Raw genomic sequence first — 21,264 nt, 5'->3', positions numbered from 1 at the left:
TGCTTTTCAATTTGGATTCCTTTATTTCTTTTTTCCCCTAACTGCTCTAGCTAGGACTTCCAGTACTATGTTGAATAAGAGTGGGCATCCTGAACTTATTCCTGATCCTAGAGAAAAAGCTTTGAATTTTTCACCATTGAATATAATGTTAGCTGTAGGTTTGTCATATATGGCCTTTATTATGTTGAGGTATATTCTTTCAATACCCAATTTGTTGAGGGTCTTAATCATGAAAGAATATTTTATTTTTCCAAATGTATTTTTTCTGTATCTGTGGAGATGATCATATGGTTTTTGTCCTTTATTATTAATGTGGTATATCATATTGATTGATTTGCATATTTTGAACCATCCTTGCATCCAGGGATGTCTCCCTTAGCCATGATGTATAACCCTTTTAATGTGTTGTTGAATTAGGTCTGCTAATATTTCTAAGAATGTTTATATCTATATTCATCAGGGACATTGGTCAATATTTTTTATTGTAGTGTCCTTATCTGGATTTGGTATCAGGATAATCTAGCCTCACAAAATTAGTTTGGAAGTGCTCCTTCCTCTTCAATTTTGGAAGGGTTTGAGAGGGATTGGTGTTAATCCTTCTTTAAACACTTGGTAGAATTCACCAGTTAAGTTATCTGGACCTAGGCTTTTCTGTGTTGAGAGGTTTTTGATTACTGATTCAATCCCCTTCTTATTATGTGCTTATTGTACCTTTCCTTTTCTTCTTGATTCAGTCTTGGTAGGTTGTATGTTTCCAGAAATTTATCTATTTCTTCTAGGTTATCCAATTTTTTTGGCATATAAATATTCACAATAGTTTCTTAAGATTCTATGCATTTCTGACCCCCTCCCCCTTCTGGGTATCTGGAAATCTTGGGCCCAGGAGCCAAAGCTTGAAAGGGATGTGGGCCCAGGCTGCTGCAGGAAGCCAAGGATAGAGTATTACATTTAGTCTTCATGTCTCCATAAGCTCCTCTTGACTGTGACAATTTCTCACGCTTTCCTCATTTTTGAAAACCTCGACAATGTTGAGGAGTACTACTCAGTTCTAAAGGCTCAGACTCTTCTGCTTCAGTTGACAGAAAGGGAAAGAGACAGTGGAGGAGTCACTTCAAATTAATAAAAACCACACATTAGAGGTAAAGATCAAGATTCTCCATATGAATAGCTAATTATTTCTCTGCTATTAGTTGAAAAGACTTTCCTTCCCTCCATTGAATTGAATTTTTGCCCTTGTTGGAAGTCTTTAGAACATATAAGGGAACTGTCCATGCTTTTGTGTTTCTGATATGGATATTTCTGAAGGAGACCTCCTCTAGCACCCAGTGCTAAGGCAACATTTCCAATTTGAATATTCCATTGGTCAGGCTGCTGCAGGCGGCCTGGCTTTGGGAAGACCTGCCAGGTGGCAGGCAGAGTCTTGGTTCACCATCCGGGTGTCAGGCCTGCGCCTTTGAGGTGGTAGAGCCGAGTTGAGGACATTGGTCCACAAGAGACCTCCCAGCACCACATAATATTAAATGGCAAAAACTCTCTAAGAGATCCCATTCTCAAAGCTAAGACCAGGCTCACTCATTGGCCAGCAAGCTACAGTGCTGGACACCCTATGCCAAACAACTAGCAAGACAGGAACACAACCCCACCCATTAGCAGGATGGCTGACTAAAATCATAATTTCACAGACAGCCCAGAACACACCACTGGACATGGTCCTGCCCACCACAAAGACAAGATGCAGCCTCATCCACCAGAACACAGGTACAAGTCCCCTGGAGCAGGAATCATACACAACCACTGAAACAACCATACCCACTGGGGGCAGACACCAAAAACAATGGGAATTATGAATGTGCAGTCTGAAGAAAGGAGATCCCAAACACAGTTAGTTAAGCAAAATGAGAAGACAGAAAAACACACAGCAGATGAAGGAGCAGGGTAAAACCCACCAGACCAAATAAATGAAGAGGAAATAGGAAGACTACCTGACAAAGAATTCAGAGTAATGATAGTAAAGATAATCTAAAATCTCAGAAATAGAATGGAGAAAATACAAGAAACCTTTAACAAGGAACTAAAAGAAATAAAGAGCAAACGATGATGAACAACACAATAAATGAAATTAAAAATTCTCTATAAGTAATCAATAGCAGAATAACTGAGGCAGAGGAAGGTATAAGTGACCTGGAAGACAAAATAGTGGAAATAACTACTGCAGGGCAGAATAAATGAAAAAGAATGAAAAGAATTGAGGACAGTCTCAGAGACCTCTGGGACAACATTAAACGCACCAACATTCGAATTATAGGGGTCCCAGGAAAAGGAAATGGTCTGAGAAAATATTTGAAGAGATTATAGTTGAAAACTTCCCTATTATGGGAAAGGAAATAGTCAATCAAGTCCAGGAAGTGCAGAGAGTCCCAGACAGGATAAATCCAAGGAGAAACATAACAAGACACATATTAATCAAACTATCAAAAATTAAATACAAAGAAAACATAATCAAAACAACAAGGGAAAGGCAATAAATAACCTACAAGGGAATACCCATAAGGTTAACAGCTGACCTTTCAGCAGCAACTCTGTAATCCAGAAGGGAGTGGCAGGACATATTTAAAGTGATGAAAGGGGGGCTTCCGGCAAGATGGCAGAAGAGTAAGATGCGGAGATCACCTTCCTCCCGACAGATACACCAGAAATACATCTACACGTGAAACAACTCCTACAGAACACCTACTGAATACTGGCAGAAGACCTCAGACCTCCCAAAAGGCAAGAAACCCCCCACGTACCTGGGTAGGGCAAAAGAAAAAAGAATAAACAGAGACAAAAGGATAGGGACGGGACCTGCACCAGTGGGAGGGAGCTGTGAAGGAGGAAAGTTTTCCACACACTAGGAAGCCCCTTCGCAGTCAGAGACAGCGGGTGGCAGAAGGGCAAAGCTTTGGAGCCATGGAGGAGAACACAGCAACAGGGGTATGGGGGGCAAAGCGGAGAGATTCCTGCACAGAGGATCGGTGCCAACCGGCACTCACCAGCCTGAGAGGCTTGTCTGCTCTCCCTGCCGGGGCAGGCGGGTCTGGGAGCTGAGGCTCGGGCTTCGGTCAGAGTGCAGGGAGAGGACTGGGGTTGGCAGCGTGAACACAGCCTGCAGGAGGTTAGTGCACCACAGCTGGCCGGGAGGGAGTCCGGGGTAATGTCTGGACCTGCCGAAGAGGCAAGAGACTTTTTCTTCCCTCTGTTTCCTGGTGCGCGAGGAGAAGGGATTAAGAACGCTGCTTAAAAGAGCTCCAGAGACGGGCGCAAGCCGTGGCTAAGAGTGCAGACCCCAGAGATGGGCATGAGACGCTAAGGCTGCTGCTGCCACCGCCAAGAAGCCTGTGTGCGAGCACAGGTCACTATCCACACCTCCCTTCCGGGGAGACTGTGCAGCCCACCACTGCCAGGGCCTCGGGATCCAGGGCCATCTCCTCTGGATGCATGCATGGAGAATGCATGGCATGCCTCAGGCTGGTGCAACGTCATGCTGGCCTCTGTTGCCGCAGGCTCACCCCGCACTCCGTGCCCCTCCCTCTCCACGGCCTGAGTGAACCAGAGCCCCCGAATCAGTGGCTGCTTTAACCCTGTCCTGTCTGAGTGAAGAACAGATGCCCTCAGGCGACATAAACACAGAGGCGGGGCCAAATCCAAAGCTGAACCCCGGGAGATGTGAGAACAAAAAAACGAAAGGGAAATCTCTCCCAGCAGCCTCCCAGCAATCCCTCCCGGAAGCAGCGGATTAAATCTCCACAATCAACGTATCGTACCCTGCATCTGTGGAATACATGAATGGACAAAGAATCATCCCAAATTACGGAGGTGGACGTTGAGAGCAAGATTTATTATTTTTTCCCCTTTTCCTTTTTTTGTGAGTGTGTATGTATATGCTTCTGTGTGAGATTTTGTCTGTATAGCTTTGCTTCCACCATTTGTCCGAGGGTTCTATCTGTCCACTGTTTGTTTTCTCTTAATAATTATATTTTTATTGTAATAACTTTATTATATTTTATCTTTATTTTATTTTAATTTATCTTCTTTCTTTTTTTCTTCCTTCCCTCTTTCCTTGCTTCCTCCCTCCCTCCCTCCCTCGTTCTTTCTTTCTTTCTTTCTACTTCTACTAATTCTTTCTTTCTACTTTTTCTCCCTTTTATTCTGAGCCGTGTGGATGAAAGTCTCTTGGTGCTGCAGCCAGGAGTCAGTGCTGTGCCTCTGAGGTGGGAGAGCCAACTTCAGGACACTGGTCCACAAGAGACCTCCCAGCTCCACATAATATCAAATGGCAAAAATCTCCCAGAGATCTCCATCTCAACACCAGCACCCAGCTTCACTCAACGACCAGCAAGCTACAGTGCTGGACATCCTATGCCAAACAACTAGCAAGACAGGAACACAACCCCACCCATTAGCAGAGAGGCTGCCTAATATCATAATAAGTCCACAGACACCCCAAAACACACCACCAAACGTGGACCTGCCCACCAGAAAGACAAGATCCAGCCTCATCCACCAGAACACAGGCACTAGTCTCCTCCACCAGGAAGCCTACACAACCCACTGAACCAACCTTAGCCACTGGGGACAGACACCAAAAACAATGGGAACTATGAACCTGCAGCCTGCAAAAAGGAGACCCCAAACACAGTATGATAAGCAAAATGAGAAGACAGAAAAACACACAGCAGATAAAGGAGCAAGATAAAAACCCACCAGACCTAACAAATGAAGAGGAAATAGGCAGTCTACCTGAAAGAGAATTCAGAATAATGGTAGTAAAGATGATCCAAAATCTTGGAAATAGAATACACAAAATGCAAGAAACACTTAACAAGGACCTAGAAGAACTAAAGATGAAACAAACAACAATGAACAACACAATAAATGAAATTAAAAATATTCTAGATGGGATCAATAGCAGAATAACTGAGGCAGAAGAACGGATAAGTGACCTAGAAGATAAAATAGTGGAAATAACTACTGCAGAGCAGAAAAAAGAAAAAAGTATGAAAAGAACTGAGGACAGTCTCAGAGACCTCTGGGACAACATTAAACGCACCAACATTTGAATTATAGGGGTTCCAGAAGAGGAAGAGAAAAAGAAAGGGACTGAGAAAACATTTGAAGATATTATAGTTGAAAACTTCCCTAATATGGGAAAGGAAATAGTTAGTCAAGTCCAGGAAGAACAAAGAGTCCCATACAGGACAAATCCAAGGAGAAATATGTCAGGACACATATTAATCAAACTGTCAAAAATTAAATACAAAGAAAACATATTAAAAGCAGCAAGGGAAAAACAACAAATAACACACAAAGGAATCCAGCTGAACTTTCAGCAGAAACTCTGCAAGCCAGAAGTGACTGGCAGGACCTATTTAAAGTGATGAAGAAGAAAAACCTTCAACAAAGATTACTCTACCTGGCAAGGATCTCATTCAGATTTGATGGAGAAATTAAAACCTTTACAGACAAGCAAAAGCTGAGAGAGTTCAGCACTACCAAACCACCTCTACAACAACTGCTAAAGGAACTTCTCCAGGCAAGAAACACAAGAGAAGGAAAAGACCTACAATAACAAAACCAAAACAATTAAGAAAATGGGAATAGGAACCTACATATTGATAATTACCTTAAATGTAAATGGACTAAATGCACCCACCAAACGACACACACTCAGTGAATGGATACAAAAACAAGACCCATATATTTGCTGCCTACAAGAGACCAACTTTAGACCTAGAGACACATACAGACTGAAAGTAAGGGGATGGAAAAAGATATTTCATGCAAATGGAAACCAAAAGAAAGCTGGAGTAGCAATTCTCATATCAGACAAAATAGAGTTTAAAATAAAGACTATTAGAAGAGACAAAGAGGGACACTACATAATGATCAAGGGATTGATCCAAAAGAAGATATAACAAATGTAAATATTTATGCACCCAACATTGGAGCACCTCAATACATAAGGCAAATACTAACAACCATAAAAGGGGAAATTGACAGTAACCCATTCATAGCAGGGGACTTTAACAGCCTACTTTCACCAGTGGACAGATCATCCAAAGTGAAAGTAAGTAAGGAAACACAAGCTTTAAGTGATACATTAAACAAGATGGACTTAATTGATATTTATAGGACATTCCATCCAAAAACAGCAGTGTACACATTTTCCTCTAGTGCTCATGGAACATTCTCCAGGATAGATCATATCTTGGGTCACAAATTAAGCCTTGGTAAATTTAACAAAATTGAAATTGTATCAAGTATCTTTTCCAACAACAATGTTATGAGACTAGATATCAATTAAAGGAAAATATCTGTAAAATATACAAACACATAGAGGCTAAACAATACTCTACATAATAACGAAGTGATCACTGGAGAAATCAAAGAAGAAATAAAAAAAATACCTAGAAACAAATGACAATGGAGACACAACGACCTAAAATCTATGGGATGCAGCAAAAGCAGTCCTAAGAGGGAAGTTTATAGCAATACAGTCCTACCTTAATAAACAGGAAACACCTCGGATAAACAACGTAACCTTGCACCTAAGGCAATTACAGAAAGAAGAACAGAAAACCCCCCAAAGTTAGCAGAAGGAAAGAAATCATAAAAATCAGATCAGAAATAAATGAAAAAGAAATGAAGCAAATGATAGCAAAAATCAATAAAACTAAAAGCTGGTTCTTTGAAGAGATAAACAAAATTGATAAACCAATAGTGAGACTCATTTGGAAAGAAAAGGAGAAGACTCAAATCAATAGAATTAGAAATGAAAAAGGAGAAGTAAAAACTGACAGAGCAGAAATACAAAAGATCATGAGAGATTACTACAAGCAATTCTATGTCAATGAAATGGACAACCTGGAGGAAATGGACAAATTCTTAGAAATGCACAACCTGCCAAGACTGAATCAGGAAGAAATAGAAAATATGAACAGACAAATCACAAGCACTGAAATTGAGACTGTGATTAAAAATCTTCCAACAAAAAAAAGCCCAGGACCAGATGGTTTCACAGGTGAATTCTATCAAACATTTAGAGAAGAGCTAACACCTATCCTTCTCAAATTCTTCCAAAATATAGCAGAGGGAAGAACACTCCCAAACACATTCTACAAGGCCACAATTACCCTGATACCAAAACCAGACAAAGATGTCACAAAGAAAGAAAACGACAGGCCAATATCACTGATGAACATAGATGCAAAAATCCTCAACAAAATACTAGCAAACAGAATCCAACAGCACATTAAACGGATCATACACCAAGACCAAGTGGGATTTATTCCAGGAATGCAAGGATTCTTCAATATATGCAAATCAATCAATGTGATACACCATATTAATAAATTGAAGGAGAAAAACCATATGATCATCTCAATAGATGCAGAGAAAGCTTTTGACAAAATTCAACACCCATTTATGATAAAAACCCTGCAGAAAGTAGGCATAGAGGGAACTTTCCTCAACATAATAAAGACCATATATAACAAACTCACAGCCAACATCGTTCTCAATGATGAAAAACTGAAAGCATTTCCACTAAGATCAGGAACAAGACAAGGTTGCCCACTCTCACCACTCTTATTCAACATAGTTTTGGAAGTTTTAGCCACAGCAATCAGAGAAGAAAAGGAAATAAAAGGAATCCAAATCGGAAAAGAAGAAGTAAAGTTGTCACTGTTTGCAGATGACATGATACTATACATAGAGAATCCTAAAGATGCTACCAGAAAACTACTAGAGCTAATCAATGAATTTGGTAAAGTGGCAGGATACAAAATTAATGCACAGAAATCTCTGGCATTCCTATATACTAATGATGAAAAATCTGAAAGTGAAATCAAGAAAACACTCCCATTTACCATTGCAGCAAAAAGAATAAAATATCTAGGAATAATCCTATCTAAGGAGACAAAAGACCTGTATGCAGAAAATTATGACACTGATGAAAGAAATTAAAGATGATACAAATAGATGGAGAGATATACCATGTTCTTGGATTGGAAGATTGAACATTGTGAAATTGACTCTACTACCCAAAGCAATCTACAGATTCAATGCAATCCCTGTCAAACTACCACTGGCATTTTTCACAGAACTAGAACAAAATATTTCACAATTTGTATGGAAACACAAAAGACCCCGAATAGCCAAAGCAATCTTGAGAATGAAAAACGGAGCTGGAGGAATCAGGCTCCCTGACTTCAGACTATACTACCAAGCTACAGTAATCTAGACAGTATGGTACTGGCACAAAAAAAGAAAGATAAGTAAATGGATAAGGATAGAAAGCCCAGAGATAAACCCACGCATATATGGTCACCTTATCTTTGATAAAGGAGGCAGAAATGTACAGTGGAGAAAGGACAGCCTCTTCAATAAGTGGTGCTGGGAAAACTGGACAGGTACATATAAAAGTATGAGATTAGATCACTCCCTAGCACCATACACAAAAATAAGATCAAAATGTATTAAAGACCTAAATGTAAGGCCAGAAACTATCAAACTCTTAGAGGAAAACATAGGCAGGACACTCTATGACATAAATCACAGCAAGATCCTTTTTGACCCACCTCCTAGAGAAATGGAAATAAAAACAAAAATAAACAAATGGGACCTAACGAAACTTCAAAGCTTTTGCACAGCAAAGGAAACCATAAACAAGACCAAAATACAACCCGCAGAATGGGAGAAAATATTTGCAAATGAAGTAACTGACAAAGGAGTAATCCCCAAAATTTATAAGCAGCACATGCAGCTTAATAAAAAAAAACAAACAACCCAACCCAAAAATGGGCAGAAGACCTAAATAAACATTTCTCCAAAGAAGATATACAGACTGCCAACAAACACATGAAAGAATGCTCAACATCATTAATCATTAGAGAAATGCAAATCAAGACTACAATGAGATATCATCTCACACTGGTCAGAATGGCCATCATCAAAAAATCTAGAGATAATAAATGCTGGAGAGGGTGTGGAGAAAAAGGAAAACTCTTGCACTGCTGGTGGGAATGTAAATTGGTATAGCCACTGGGGAGAACAGTATGTAGGTTCCTTAAAAATCTACAAATAGAACTACCATATGACCCAGCAATCCCACTACTGGGCATATACCCTGAGAAAACCATAATTCAAAAAGAGTCATGTACCAAAATGTTCATTGCAGCTCTATTTACAATAGCCCAGATATGGAAACAACCTAAGTGTCCATCATCGGATGAATTGATAAAGAAGATGTGGCACTTATATACAATGGAATATTACTGATCCATAAAAAGAAACGAAATTGAGCTATGTGTAATGAGGTGGATAGACGTAGAGTCTGTCATACAGAGTGAAGTAAATCAGAAAGAGAGAGACAAATACCATATGCTAACACATATATATGGAATTTAAGAAAAAAATGTCATGAAGAACCTAGGGGTAAGACAGGAATAAAAACACAGACCTACTAGAGAATGGACTCGAGGATATGGAGAAGGGGAAGGGTAAGGTGTGACAAAGTGAGAGAGAGGCATGGACATATATACGCTACCAAACGTAAGGTAGATAGCTAGTGGGAAGCAGCCGCATAGCACAGGGAGATCAGCTCGGTGCTTTGTGACCACCTGGAGGGGTGGGATAGGGACGGTGGGAGGGAGGGAGATGCAAGAGGGAAGAGATATGGGAACATATGTATATATATAACTGATTCATTTTGTTGTAAAGCAGAAACTAACACACGATTGTAAAGCAATTATACTCCAATAAAGATGTTAAGGAAAAAAAATAAAGTGATGAAAGGGAAAAGACTAAAATGAAGATTACTCTAAACAGCAAGGATTTCAGTCAGCTTCAATGGAGAAATGAAAACATTTACAGACAAGCAAAAGCTAAAAGGATTCAGCACCACCAAACCAGCTTTACAACAAATGCTAAAGGAACTTCTCTAGGTGGGAAACACAAGAGAAGGAAAAGACCTACAATAACAAACCCCAAACAATTAGGAAAATGTTCATAGGAACAGACATATTGATAACTGCCTTAAATGTAAATGGATTAAATGCTCCAACCAAAAGACACAGACTGGCTGAATTGGTAAAAAAACCAAGATCCGTATATATGGTGTCTATAAGAGACCCATTTCAGACCTAGGAACACATACAGACTGAAAGTGAAGGGATGGAAAAAGATATTCCAAACAAATGGAAATCAAAAGAAAGCTGGAGTAGCAATTCTCGTATCAGACAAAATAGACTTTAAAATAAAGACTACAAGAGACAAAGAAGGACACTACATTATGATCAAGGGATCAATCCAAGAAGATATAACAATTGTAAATATCTATGTACCCAACATAGGAGCACATCAATACATAAGGCAAACGTTAACAACCATAAAAGGGGAAATTGACAGCAACACAATCATAGTAAGGGAATTTAACACCCCACTTTCATCAATGGACAGATCATTCAAAATGAAAATAAAAAACGAAACAAAAGCTTTAAATGACACATTATATAAGATGGGCTTAATTGATATTTATAGGACATTCCATCCAAAAACAACAGAATACACTTTCTACTCAAGTGCTTATGGGACATTCTCCAGGGTAGATAATATTTTGGGTCACAAATCAAGCCTTGGTAAATTTAAGAAAATTGAAATCACATCAAGTATCTTTTGTGACTACAATGCTAGGAGACTAGATATCAATTACAGGAAAAAAAATCTGTGAAATGTACAAACATGTGGAGGCTAAACAGCATACTACTCAATAGCAAGAAATCATTGAAGAAATCAAAGAGGAAATCAAAGAATACCAAGAAAAAAATGACAATGAACAAATGATGGCTCAAAACCTATGGAATGCAGCAAAAGCAGTTCTAAGAGGGAAGTTTATAGCAATACAATCCTACCTCAAGAAACAAGAAACATCTCAAATAAACAACCTAACCTTATACCTAAGGCAATTGGAGAAAGAAGAACAAAAGAACCGAGAGTTAGCAAAAGGAAAGAACTCAAAAAGATCAGATCAGAAATAAATGAGAAAGAAATGAAGGAAACAAGAGCAAAGATCAATAAATCTAAAGGCTTGTTCTTTGAGAAGATAAACAAAACTGATAAAGCACTAGTCAGACACATCAAAAAAAAAGGGAGAATACTCATATCAATAAAATTAGAAATGAAAAAGTAGAACTAACAACTGACACTGCAGAAATACAAAGGGTCATGAGAGATTACTACAAGCACTATATGCCAATAAAATGCACAATCTGGAAGAAATGGACAAATTCTTGGAAAAGCACAACCTCCCAAGACTGAAACAGGAAGAAATAGAAAATATAAACAGACCAGTCACAAGCACTGAAATTTAGACTGTGATTAAAAATCTTCCAACAAATAAAGCCCAGGACCAGATGGCTTCATAGTAAATTCTACCAAACGTTTAGAGAAGAGCTAACACCTACCCTTCTCAAACTCTTCCAAAATATAGCAGACGAAAGAAAACTCCATATCTCATTCAACAAGGCCACCATCACCCTGATACCAAAATCAGACAAAGATGTCACAAAAAAAAAAAAACTACAGAACAATATCACTCATGATCATAGATGCAAAAATCCAACAGCACAAGAAAACAGTAGCAAACAGAATCCAACAGCATATTAAAAGGATCATACAACATGATCAAGTGGGGTTTATCCTAGGAAATCAAGGATTCTTTAATACATGCAAATCAATCAATGTGATACACCATGTTAACAAATTGAAGGAGAAAATCCGTGTGATCATCTCAATAGATGCAGAGAAAGCTTTTGACAAAATTCAACACCCATTTATGATAAAACATTGCAGAAAGTAGGCATAGAGGGAACTTACCTCAACATAATAAAGGCAATATATGACAAACCCACAGCCAACATCATCCTCAATGGTGAAAAACTGAAATCATTTCCACTAAGATCAGGAACAAGTTTGCCCACTTATTCAACATAGTTTTGGAAGTTTTAGCCACAGCAATCAGAGAAGAAAAAGAAATAAAAGGAATCCAAATTAGAAAAGTAAAGCTGTAACTGTTTGCAGATGACAGGATACTATACATAGAGAATCCCAAGATGCTACCTGAAAGCTACTAGAGCTGATCAATGAATGTGGTAAAGTAGCAGGATACAAAATTAATGCACAGAAATCTCTGGCATTCCTATACACTAATGATGAAAAATCTGAAAAAGAAATTAAGGAATCACTCCCATTTACCACTGCAACAAAAAGAATAAAAGACCTAGGAATAAACCTACCTAAGCAGCCAAAAGACCTGTATGCAGAAAAGTATGACACTGATGAAAGAAATTAAAGGTGATACAAACAGATGGAGAGATATTCCATGTTCTTGGATTGGAAGAATCAACATTGTGAAAATGAGTTTACTACCCAAAGCATCTGTACATTCAATGCAATCCCTATCAAACTACCACTGGCATTTTTCATAGAAGTAGAACAAAAACTTTCATAATTTGTATGGAAACACAAAAGACCCCGAGTAGCCCAAGCAATCTTGAGAAAGAAAAAAGGAGCTTGAGGAATCAGGCTACCACACATCAGACTATACTACAAAGCTACAGTAATCAAGACATTATGGTATGGGCACAAAAACAGAAATATAGATCAAGGGATTATGGTAGAAAGCCCAGAGATAAACTCACACACAAATTGTCACTGTATCTTTGATAAAGGAGGTAAAAATATACAGTGTAGAAAAGACAGCCTCTTCAATAAGTGGTGCTGGGAAAACTGGACAGCTGCATGTAAAAGAATGAAATTAGAACACTTCCTAACACCATACACAAAAATAAACTCAAAATGGATTAAAGAGCTAAATGTAAGGCCAGACACTATAAAACTCGTACAGGAACACCTAGGGAGAACACTCTATGACATACATCACAGAAATATCCTTTTTGACCCACCTCCTAGAGAAATGGAAATAAAAACAAAACAAAACAAAATGGACCTAATGAAACTTAAACGCTTTTGCACAGCAAAGGAAACCATAAACAAGACCAAAAGGCAACCCTCATAATGGGAGAAAATATTTGCAAACGAAGCAAGTGATAAAGGATTAATCTCCAAAATATACTAGCTGTTCATGCAGCTCAATATCAAAAAAACAAATAACCTAATGCAAAAATGAGCAGAACACCTAAATAGACATTTCTCCAAAGAAGATATGCAGATTGCCAACAAGCACATGAAAGGATGCTCAACATCACTAATCATTTGAGAAATGTAAATCAAAACTACAATGAGATATCACCTCACACCTGTCAGAATGGCCATCATCAGAAAATCTACAGGTCGTAAAGGCTGGAGTGGGTGTAGAGAAAACGGAACCCTCTTGCACTGTTGGTGGGAATGTAAATTGATACAGCCACTATGGAAAACAGTATGGAGGTTCCTTAAAAAACTAAAAATAGAGCTACCATATGACCCAGAAATCCCACTACTGGGCATATACCCTGAGAGAACCATCGTTCAGAAAGAGTCATGTACCACAGTGTTCATTGCAGCTCTATTTACAATAGCCAGGACATGGAAGCAATCTATGTGTCCATTGACAGTTGAATGGTTAAAGAAGATGTGGCTCATATATACATGAAATATTACTCAGCCATAAAAAGAAACGAAGTTGAGTTATTTGTAGTGAGGTAGATGGACTTGGAGTCTGTCATACAGAGTGAAGTAAATCAGAAAGAGAAAAACAAGTACCATATGCTAACACACATATATAGAATATTAAAAAAAATTTTTTTCCTGAAGAACCTAGGGGTAGGACAGGACTAAAGTTGTATACGTAGAAAATGGACTTGAGGACACAGGGAGGGGGAAGGGTAAGCTGGGACGAAGTGATAGAGTGGCATGGACATATACACTACCAAACGTAAAATAGATAGCTAGTGGGAAGCAGCTGCATAGCACAGGGAGATCAACTTTGCGTTTTGTTTCCCCCTAGAGGAGTGTGATAGGGAGGGTGGGAGGGAGAAGCAAGAGGGAGGTGATATGGGGATATATGTTTATGTATAGCTGATTCATTTTTTTATACAGCAGAAACTAACACACCATTGTAAATCAATTATACTCCAATAAAGATGTTAAAAAAATTCTATGTGTTTCTGTAGTAACAGTTGTAATGTCTCCTCTTTCATTTCTGATTTTGAGTCTTCTCTTTTTTTCTTAGTTTATCTAAAGGTTTGTCAGTTTTGGTTTTATTTTAAAAAAATACAACAGCTCTTAGATTTGTTGGTTTTTTTTCTATTGTTTTTTCTGGTCTCTATTTCATTTATTTCTGCCCAGATCTTTATTTTATTCTGTCTGCTAACTTAGGGGTTCATTTGTTCTTTCGTTTCTAGTTCCTTGAGGTGTAAAGTTAGGTTTTTAAATCTGAGATCTATTTTCTAATTACATGCATTTATCACTGTATACTTCCCTCTCAAAACTGCTGTTTGAGACAAAAACTTACGGGTTTTGTATGCTGTGTTTCCACTTTTATTGATTTTGAGATTTTTAAATTTCTGGTTTTGATTTTTTTTGCTTAATTCATTGGTTGTTCATGTGAGTGTTAATTTCAACACATTTGTAGATTTTCCATCTTCTTCTTGTTGATTTCTAGTTTCAGTCCATTGTAACTGGAAAAGATACTTAATATGATTTCAATTTTCTTTAATTTCCTAAGACTTGTTTCATGCCCTATTTTATGGTCAATCCTGGGGAATGTTCCAAGTACACTTGAGAAAAAACTGTATTCTGCTTTTGTTGGATGGATTGTTCTAAAAATGTCTGTTGAATCCATTTGGTCCAATGTATTGTTCAAGATCATCGTTTCCTTGTTGATTTTTTGTCTGGAAAATGATGTATCCATTGTTGATGATGGGTATTGAAGTCCCCTACTCTTACTATATCTTTGTTTTTTCTCCCTTCACATCTGTTAGTGTTTACTTAGCATGTTAGGTTCTCCTATGTTGGATGTATATATATTTACAACTGTTATATCTTCTTGATGGATTGACCCTTTTATATTACATGATGACCTTCTCTGTCTCTTTTTGCAGTTTTTGGCTTAAAGCCTTATTTTTTCTGATATACTTATTACTATCCCTGCTTTCTTTGGGTTTTCACTTGCATGGAATTTTTTTTCCACCCATTCCTTTGAGCTTATAAGTGAGTCTTTTGTAGGAATTATATATTTGGGTTTTTTTTATTATTCCATCCAGCTGCTTTGTGCCTTTTGATTGGTGAATTCAATCCATTTACATTGAGTTTCTATTGATATGGGAGGACTTACAAATGCCATTTTATTAACTGTTTTGTATTTTCATTGTTTCATATTTTCCCTCTGTTTCTGCCTGTCTTTGTAAATTGGTGATTTTCTGTGCTGGTATGATGTTTTTTCTTCCTTTATCTTCTGTTCATCTGTTCTAGGTTTTTGCTTTGTGTTACCATGAGGCTTACAGAAGATATCTTATTGATTAAACAGTCCATTGTAAGCTGGTAGCAACTTAACTTCGACTGGCTATAAAAGCTTTACTCTTTTAGCTGCTGGTCAGCTCTGGTCTAGTTGCTCCCAGGTCTGCAGGGCCTGAGGCCAGGTTCTAACCTGTCAGTGACCTTCATACTGGACTGGCTGAGAGGCAAGGCAGAAGTTAATCAGGATACAATCCAGCAGCTCCTGGAGGAGAATGACTAGCTGTATCATGATACTAGCTGTATCATGATCTGCTGTATCATGGGGTATCAGAACAAGAGTCTGGTGAATGAGTGTGTCCAGTACCAGTGTGTCTTACACAGAAACCTCATTTATTTGGCTACCATCCCAGATACCAATCTAACCAGTGCTTCAAAAGCAATGGAATAATCTTCCAGTTGGCTGTTATGAGGAGTAATTGAATGTAATCTATTTCCTATGAAATGGGAACAAGATCTTTACCAACTCAACTGCTTAGAACATGAATGGAATATCTGTGGTTCTCAGTGTAAATATTTATTTTAATAATTAAGTGGATTCCCTCAAGTAAGTTGACTCCAGGTGTCCTCCTTCCTGAAATAAGTGTGTTTGGATAGCAAAGACATCACAGACATCCTCAAGTCTACCTTTTTAGTTTCAACCTGAAGAGGAAACTGAGCAAGTATTGAGCAAGCCTCTTGACTGACACTCTCAAATGGACATGTAACTGTACTCCATTCTACCAGTTTGTGGTTGTAGACCCCCAGACTGCTCTTTTCAGGTTGCTTTGGCTTGCCTTTCCACAAAATAAAAAAACTTCACCCTTTTCACTCTGGCCCCCCTTTTTTTGATGTCTTATTTACCTCTTTTATATTGTGTATTCATTAACACATTATGGTTGCTATAATAATTTTGAATACTATTTTCTTTTGACCTTATACTACAGTTAAGTGGCCATTGTATTACAGATTTAGAGTTTTCTACATCTGACTGTATGTTTAATTTTGCCTGTGTGTTATAAACTTTCTTATATTTTCATGTTGCTTGCATCATTCAATTTTAGCATGTTTTGCAGGCAGGTCTAATGGTGATGAACTCCCTTGGCTTTTGTTTATCTAGAAAAGATTTTATTTCTCCTTCATATCTGAAGGATAATTTAGTGAAATAGTGTATTCTTGGCTGGTAAATTTTTTTCTTTATTTCTGTACTTTGAATATGTTATTCCTCTTTCTCCAGGCCTGTAGGGTTTCTGTTGAGAAATCCACTGACAGCCTAATGGGGGCTCCTTTGTAGGTTACAAGTTTTTTTTAGTATTTTACATTTATCCTTGATTTTTGACAGTTTCATTATAACCTGTCTTGGAGAAGGTCTTTCTGCATTGAGATAATAGGGTGATCTACTGGCTTTGTAAATTAAGATGTCCAATTCTCCTCCCAGGTTTAGGAATTTAACAGGTATGATTTCTTTAAATACATTTTCTGTTCACTTCTCCATCTTTTCTCCTTCTGAAATCCCAATTATTCTAATGTTTTTAATTTTGATGAAATAATCATTTAGGCTTTTTTATCCTTTTTCATTCTTTTTTCTTTTTTTCTCTTCTAACTGGATTATTTCAAAACCCCTGCTTATGCTTTATTCTCAAAACCTCACTTATTCTTTCTACCCTTTGCTCCGCTTTACTTCAGATTCTCTTTACTACATATTTTACTTTATTCATTGAGTTCTTCAACTCCAGAATCTCTGGTTCTCTATTATGATTTCTATATCTTTGGGAAAATCTCATTTCAATCATGTATTTTTCCCCAAGATTTCATTGTACTGTCTTTCTGAGTTTTCTCATAGCTCATTGAGTTTCTACAAAACAGTTATTTTGAATTCTATCAGTGACATTACAAAGTTAGCATTTTTGAGTTTGGTTATTGGAGAAATATTATTTTCTCTTTGTGATGGCATGTTTACTTAATTTTAAACATTCTTCATAGTTTTGTGCTGCTACTTTCACATCTGAAGTAGCTGACCCCCTCTTAAATCTTTGCCTATTGCCTTCAGATGGGGTATTCTATTTGGTGGTGTCTTTATTATATGGGGTTGTACTGTATTATATAGGGTGTTGGTACACCCTTTCTACTATACTTTTTCTCTCTTTTGGCAGGATCCTTAAGTTTTTATGTCTTCTCTCGTTCTTACAAGTCACCAGGCAGGCTACTGCGGACCTCTCTTATGTTTCAGAAGATGGTTTCTCCCTTGCCCACAGACCATGGTCTGTTTCCGGTTGCACTCTCTGTCTACAGGAGGTCTTTTGCTCCTGCACTCAGGAAAGTACACTAAGAGCCAGCAGCTGAATAGGGGGAAGGGCAGGGTTAGCCATCTGAGACTTGCCTACAGACCTGTGGAGTCAGTGGGGTGGTACCAGGCATGGTACTCCCAGAGGCTCATGGGTGGATGTCTTGCTGAGTACAGTCAGCAGGAAGCAAGTCCCTTATCTGCCTCTTTCCAGATCTCCTCCCTCCCCCCTGTCATGGAGGTCCCACCTCAATACTCTTGGTGCTGCTGGAAGGAAGTGGTTTTCTCCAGCTGTGTCCTGAACACTGCAATAGCCAGGCAATCACTGACTGCTCTCCTTTTCCTCTGCCGGAGAGGTCAGTGCTGCTAGAGAGCAGTCCAGTGCAGTTACCCTGGGTGAAGGCAGCACTGGGAACATTTCTTTTACTACTGCCTCCCCTGTGACCAAACTCACATTTTATTTCCTCCACTGGTGTGCTAGAATCTCCTCTAAGGAAGGCTGATTTCTGCAAATTCTCAATCATGTGTGAATATCTGCCCAGGTCAGCACTCTCCAGGTTTTCTTTTCCCCAATCTGGATGAGAGGGCTTTGGACATGTTCACTCTCTCCCCTGGTTCCACACTTTGTACTGAGGTCTGTCTGCTTATTACTGGATGCATAGGTGAGTGAGACTCCTCCCAGGTCCCTTGGCATATATATGGTGCTAGATCCCACAACACCCACAAGGACACTTTTGTTTGTGGGTGGATATCTATTTTGTTGTTTAAAAAAGGGAGATAAAAAGGAAGAATGTCTAACATTACCATGATGCTAATATCATTCTCCAGAGTGGTCATTCTGACGCATCCCTATCACATTATTACAAGCCTATGTGCACAGATCATTTTGCATACGAGTAGAAACATACAAATGCAGAAACAAAGATCCCTGTACAATGTGAAATATTTCATCTTTATGTTTTCGAGCATGAAGGTGCTTAATCTATTCTCTTACTACCAAAACAGCAAAGAAGATACAAGGCCACATTTTGTACCAGTGAAATGTACCAGCCATGTAATATCATTAGAAAAGAGTGATTAGTTATGTTTAGTTTGGCCAGAGAGTAGTATAGTTAGTCCATAAGTATAAAACATAAATGTTTTTTCAGTATGAATGCATTTTATATTGTCTGTTACAGTAATCTTAAAAACATTACAGAACTTTATGATATTAGAATGAGTTCTAAATTGTAAATTTTACAGTTCTTCTACTTGGTACCGCAATCATGATAAAAGCAAATAATTATCTTTTCTTTCTTATTATGTTAATGTCTTGGGTAATGAAGCATTTTAGCTTATTTAATATTTAAAAGATAAAATTGGAAACTATACTTTTATGGTTTTCAGTTATTATTCTGTAGTTTTATCTTAAACAAAAATCTCTATACATTTTGAAGTATTATATACCTGCAGTGTATAGAGACATATACTAATGTATGTATAAGACCAAAAAAAAGGTATTCAATATATTTGTTTAAGTAAATAGTCAATAGTTATAATGTTAAACTGTTAAAATTCACTGAAAATGAATAGAAGGATGAATTGACGATGAAGACTGATACCTTACTCTCAATTTTTGTGGAATGTTTGAAGCCATCAAAAATAGAGTCAAAGGACAAAGTGGACAACTAACCTGTACTTGAAACGTTTTCTATGAGACTTGGTATTCTTTTACTGGACTTTGCAGCATCAGTCATGAATTATGGTACAGTAAGTTTTTAACACTACAGTATTTTGTTCCCAAAGTATCTTTTCCAAGACACTATACATTTTTTTTAAAAAGCATTAAATAAGCAGTCGGAGATATAAGGAGTCATAGATATAAGCTATAGAAATGTTCCTTTTTCCTTTCTTTTCAACATTTTGAATATTTTGAGGGCTTTTCATTGCAGATTCCCACTGCTCTAACCTAAAAAAAAATACTTTTATTTCTAAGCTTACTAAGTATTTTTCTTTTTCGTGGTTCATGGTTTTGTGAATAATGTATATATTAAATAAGATAATCAAGAGAGAGTACTATCATTACGACACCTTAAAGAAAAAAAGCAATGACTTAGAATTTCTAAGATGAAATCACACTTTTTTTTTTTTTTTGTGGTACGCGGGCCTCTCACTGCTGTAGCCTCTCCCATTGCTGAGCACAGGCTCCGGACACACAGGCCCAGTGGCCACGGCCCACGGGCCCAGCCGCTCCGCGGCACGTGGGACCCTCCCAGACCGGGGCACGAACCCGTGTCCCCTGCATCGTCAGGCGGACTCTCAATCACTGCACCACCAGAGAAGCCCAAATCAAACATGTTTTAAGGCACATAATCACAAAACCTCTTTTGGTTGATTATCTTTCCATTAATTCCCTTCCAGTTAGAGTTTCTCAAATAAATCTCTTGACATATAAATCCAAAGTGTTCATCAGCACTACTATGATTCTATTTCTTTATACTTTTATATCCATTCAGGCATGGAATGTACTAATATAATGTTAGAAGGAAAAAATAGTTGAATAGGCAGTAAAGATGGTTTTAGTATATAATCCTTATTTTGTTCATCCCTCTACCTCCATCTCCTTCTCTTTTCAACACTTTATAATTCCATTGTGGCTCAATACTATTATGAAAATGTTATTTATGAGTGTTGATTATTGCCTGTGGAAGTTATAAAGTAGTAAATTATGTGTATTAATCAAAATATATGAGTATCTATGTTATGTGTGTGCCAATATATACACACACATCTCTAAGTAATAAGATTTCCTTTATAATATACCTATAAGAACGACGGCAAAAGGGCATTTTTAATATCCTGAACTCAAGTTCGGAATTGTGCTGATGCTGCTTGGACTTGTGCTAAAGAACTAGGACAAGTTCTTTATCCTAAGTCTCTAAGTTCTTTATCCTTTGAGATAAGAAACAGAGTTCTTGGTCCCTGATTAACCTTGGCATAAACCTTTTACAAAGGGAATGATTAAGAGGTTAATTTAATGTTTTTTTTTAATTCAAATCCTATTCAGATGAACTGCACACAACTACATATTGTATTGTTAGAATAGAAAGTCAAGTGATCTTGTCTAAAAATATGTTTTAAAGGCAGTTTCTCTCACCATTAACACAAGGAACTTCAGTAAGGTGATCACAACTCTTTCTTCCCACTGGGCCTTTTCTCCCCAGTTCCTTCCCCATGAGCAGCAAAGTAAATGCTACCTGTGTCTCAGAATCCTTATGTTCAAAATTAACCTGGTTCTACACTAGACAGTTATGGAATAGTAGTGTAGGCTGTACTGCATTCCCCTCCTTTAACATTAGTTTTAATTGGAAAAAATCTTACTCTGATGTGCTGATTTCAGGACCCTCATGATTCTGGACCTTTCTCAACTTAACAACTGGATCTACTAATTTCTTCAGATATGGGGCCCA

General features: G+C 37.8%; 1 protein-coding gene and 1 pseudogene across 1 annotated transcript in view; one reads left to right on the top strand and one right to left on the bottom strand.

The window, feature by feature from the left end:
- The window catches only part of LOC132431846 (SS18-like protein 2 pseudogene), a 71,827-nt pseudogene extending 55,884 nt beyond the window's left edge, over positions 1–15,943 (top strand).
- KHDRBS2 (KH RNA binding domain containing, signal transduction associated 2) overlaps positions 1–21,264 on the bottom strand; it is a 684,497-nt gene that overhangs the window by 146,441 nt on the left and 516,792 nt on the right. The window lies entirely within an intron of this gene.

This window comes from Delphinus delphis, chromosome 10 (genome assembly GCF_949987515.2).
Source record: "Delphinus delphis chromosome 10, mDelDel1.2, whole genome shotgun sequence".
NCBI lineage: Eukaryota > Metazoa > Chordata > Mammalia > Artiodactyla > Delphinidae > Delphinus > Delphinus delphis.
The sequence above is the reverse complement of the archived record's forward strand: the minus strand, read 5'-3'. Positions and strand labels throughout refer to the sequence as shown.